This window comes from Siphateles boraxobius, unplaced genomic scaffold (assembly GCF_051911475.1).
Source record: "Siphateles boraxobius isolate OS27281-9 unplaced genomic scaffold, OSU_SipBor_1 8, whole genome shotgun sequence".
NCBI lineage: Eukaryota > Metazoa > Chordata > Actinopteri > Cypriniformes > Leuciscidae > Siphateles > Siphateles boraxobius.
In genome coordinates, this window is record NW_027509208.1 from 39,015,077 (window position 1) to 39,020,000 (window position 4,924).

Consider the following 4,924-nt stretch of genomic DNA (forward strand, 5'->3'; position numbering starts at 1 on the left):
TGATTTCTTTAGGGTGAAATGTGACCTGGAAGTGTTTTCACCCATAAACTTTTGTCTTTCATTTCACCGTGTGTGTCCAGCGTTCTCTTCAAGTCTGACCACAGCACCAACTTGACCAACAGAAACACATCCAAATGCGCCCAGGGCTGCGAGTCCTTCAGAAGACACACACACACACACACACATAAGAGGCACTCTGACAGATGGATTCCTGCTGTCGGAGAGTAATGTGACCTTATGGAGGATTCAACCATCATCTATGAGCTGCAGATGAATATTACATAAAGCGTTTGGAAAGCTTTCTAGTTATGAATATGAGGTTGTGTTCTTAAGCGTGTTTGTGGCCATGTGGTTGTCTATTTTGATGTGTGTGCATGTGTTTTTTTGCATTCTGTATGTGAATCTGTACTTGCATGTTGTGTGTGTGTGTGAGGCCAAGGCCTGCTAAACACAGCCATATTCTGCAGATAACCGGATTAGGAACGAGGCGTATAATAAGTCTGTGAATGTGGCCCCTGGCGCTGCTGTAATCCTCTGCTTTGATGTCTCTCGGCTCCATCAGGTGCGAGCGGGCTCTCGGGCCCCGGGCTGAAGCTCCGCTTCGCAGCTCAAAGTGCCTCATTAGTTTTGCCTGTTTACTAAACTTGGCCCCTTGTGATGGAAAATAGTCAGATGCACAGCCGAATCCTGTCGACGATGCACATTTCTCTCATCTCAGAAAGAGGGAGGGAGAGAGAAGGATGCCGGAGACATCTTGCCGGGTCCGAATTTACCTCAGCACCAGCGTGTTCATTATCTGCATTATCTGTTTCATATACAAGCACTGGGCTGAATTATATGAGATATAAGGATGTACATAAAGCATAAGAAGAGCTTAAGCTGCTTGCAGTTGCATATAGGGGATACTTATTCTCTATTTGTATATTATTTAGATTCAAATGTTACTTGTGTGCAATGCATGTTGTATATTATTTACATTTAGGCCTATGCATTTGTCAGACTCTTCAAAATAGGCATAACTACATTTTATTAGTTCATGCATTCCCTGGGAATCAAACCCAAGACCTCGCTGTTGCAAGCACCATGCTCTGTTTGAGCTAGAGGAATGTTTAGAACTGTTGTGTTATATGTGTGTTTGTGTATATTATTTGTGCTCAAGTGTGTTATTTTTTGTGTATATGTGTGCTATTTGCGTGAAGCCTATATGTGTGTGGATGTGTGTCTCACTCAGCTGCAGATTCTAATTAAAAATATCACAATAATTAAAGTCTTCACTCTGACATGCACAGACTGCGCTACGCCTTCAGACATTCCCAGCTAATTAGTTAATTAATCCAAACGCAAATTATAAGCAATAATTAGTCAGTCAAGCTTAACGTGAAGTCTGGTGACTCGTAGCGTTGCTTCGACCTCCTTATGTTCGCTGTCTCTGCGTCTCCTCACACGGGTTCCTTCTTTTGGAATCATTCCTGCTCTGGTTAGGTAATTAATTTTCGGCTCTTAACGGATTTAACAGCAGATTTGACAACGGCTCCGGATTCAGATCGGACTCTCACCCTGAGCACAGCGACACAATCACACATCACAAACAACAGAGAGCAGCGTGACAGAGCTCTTATTAAGACATTAGACACACCTACTCTATACACACTACCCTGATCATACACACCTGTTAGCAGTGTTTGCTAGTATCACTCTCATTAATGACTCTGGTTTAGGGATCTGAACAAATCCACAACTTTTAAATGAATAAGATTACGATAGGGACGTAGCAATGTCAAAGCAACCACCAAAACACCGTAGCAATTGCATTAACATGTTAAAAAACAACTCAGGCCTACGTCTCAGCACCCGTGTAGCAACGCCCTGGCAACCAGTCAACTGCATGTTAAAACCCCTCACAATTAAGCCCTTGTAAAATAATGTTGCTAATTAATTGTCTAACGAGGAATTTTACATGCACTGACCAAATAATCGTCTTCCCTCACGATGGTTCACCAGTCGTGTCGTGTCTCCAATTTTCTGTCGTCTTTTTAAAATTTGGCGATAATGCCAGAATTGGTGACGGCCGAGACGTGATGAATGAATCACTGCTTTGAGTCGGTTCTTTTCCATGACTAAACGGTTCGAGATTCTAGATATGATCGTTCACTCACGCACTGAATCGCCAGAGTATGCTATTCAGTAAAACTGTGAAGACGTACTTTACATCAGAGAACAGAAAGAGAGCTGAGTATGAGGTGAATATTTACCAAGGATCCGAATTTTTTAACAAACCTGCAAAAGCACCCAGTATCGTTTGCCAGCGATTAAAGGCACAGTGTGTAAGTTTTGCCGCTAGATGGCGCTTAGTCAAAACAACAAAGGCGCAGCTTGAAGATACCGTAAATTAGCTAATGTATTACATTTATGTTACTGTAAAGCTGGGTGGAGCCGAGTGCCTTGTACATTTGCTGTTTTTATTTTGCATATAGATTCTGCAGTCGGGTGCTTCTTTCGTTTTGTTGTTTGTTTATTTTACAATTAAAGTTATGATTAGCATCCGCCTCCTTCTACCCTGCACTTTATCGTTACAGTTACATTTGCATCACTTGCATTCACATTGTTTTATTTTACTCTGAATCTGAAATAGCTGCAAGTGTTGATTTACTAGGCTACTCATACAGTTCACTTTTTTTGACAAATTAAAATTGTGGGGTAACACAGTGCTGCTTTACTTAGTCAGAAAAATCATACTAAACATACATCTGAGTGTGTTGAACGTTGTGTTATAATGTTACTCTGTGCGTTCACTCGGTGGCTGGAATGAGACCCTTGTTACACACTAAAATTATATAATAAAAGCTGGATGACTTGAGTTGCTAAATGGCATGCAATTATTTTAAAATATATTATATGGTGGAGAAAATGTTGTAATACTACAAATAAAGCTCTTTCTGATTATGCTATTTTAGCCACTTGACAAAATGGTGTTGTCTCTGAGGCATGGTACAAACATGAAACTCGCGGTAAATCAAGAAAACAAGATTCAAACAATAAAACTACCGTGTTGAGATATATAAAAATTATTAGTTTTCTGTTAATAAAGATATCCAAAAAGTATCCACCTGTCTCATAAGATGCATAATATATTAAAGCGTCTTTGGTGTTTCCATGGTTTCTATGGAAGTAAAACCGAAAATCAAGGGTCACGCAGATATGATGTAATTGACAGGCGACACAATGATACGGGCCGTTACACTGGTTAAAAAGGCTGATTTCTTTATATTTAAACATTGTTTGGGAACATTCGGGATAATGCAAGTACACAAGCCAACAAAATATATAACATTGTTCTGATGGTTTTTGGATATTTTAATCCACAAATCTTAAATATTGTGCCTTTGAGAAGGTCTGCATGTGAAGCTTGAGACCTTCTCCGTACAGTGCAAGAGCATGAGCATTATTGTCACTCTATGGCAATGTCTATATCGTTTTAATGTTTGATGCATTAAATTGTTTATAAATTACAGTAAATACATTTATAATGTTACAAACAATTTTTATTCATCAAGAAACCCTGAAAAAAGTATCAGTATATTACTGGTTTACTATGTTTTTGATCAAATAAATGCAGCCATGGTGAACAGAAGAGATTTCTTTCAAAAACATTAAAAATCTTACTGACCCTAAACTATTTCATATCCATAGCATTGCTGGTAATGTTGACTTTTACATCTTTTGCATTGTGTTTATCTGGTGTGGGGGGCTCTAAAGGTTTGACTTTTAATTAATTTGCAGAATTGTCATGCATTTGGCTACTGCGTTGTTTTGAATTTGATCAGTGAATTCTGACTTGATTTTAATTGATATCTTAATATAATTAGCTTGCTTTAGTTTTACCGGTCCCTTCTGTGAGTTCTTAATCATGATGGAGAATTTCCCCAGTGGGACTTTGAGTAGAGTAGATGTGTGTTTTATGATGGCGTGAAATTTAGAGCTGATTGTTGTAAATACAGGAACATATCAATCACAGTCTGACATGAGAAACTGAGTGTATGTGCTGGAGAGGAAGTGAGAGAAAGAGGAAAATGAGGAAGGGATGGACTGCGAGAGAGAAAGAGATTCATGTAGGAGCAAGTAAGCTGCCCCGAGGGAGCATGACTGCAGCTGTCAATCAGAGTTCAGACAGAGACTGACAGAGAATGACCTGAATGTGCAAATCACACACAGAAAGAAGAGGAGAAAAAAAGACATCACATTCCAGTTTACTGGAGACTCACATTTTGATACACGCAAGGTCTGAATTTGATGAAAACTGTACACTCTCTCCAACAGTGCTTAAAGTTTCACTCCACACACACTGTCATTGTAATGTTCTCCTGCTCATCTCATCTGATGGTCTTTTCATTGTTCCCATTGGGACAGAAATAACTGGAACAAGTTCTTGGTTGACCTGTTTTTATGTTTTGGGAGAGACCACTGTGATTTTGATGCATTTTATCAATTTTGTAACTGCTTTTCACAACATAAGGGTGAGTAAATTAGATTTTTTTTTTAACATTTTGGGGGCAGTGTCCCTTTAAAGCTCCTGCTGTAGCATTTGTAGAATAATTAACCCAAAAAGTTTAATTTGACTCTTCCTAGTTTTTTTTTTTTTTTTTTTTGATGGAAGTGGAATTTCCTGTTTTTGTGGATTTCAAAAGCAGAAATTTAAAGTCACTTGCACTGATTCTTTTGTGAACATTTTTATTATTACTTGTCATGGCAACAAAGTTGTATAACTACACAGAAAGTAAGCTTTTTTCATAGTAAAATCATGTTTACCTGCATTTTGTTTACATCCTGGCTGTAATATTGAAACAATGAGAATTTGAATGTTTACGGATTCACTTCCATTGTAAGTGCCTCACTATAAACTTCTTAAAGAAAAATGAGGGAGTTC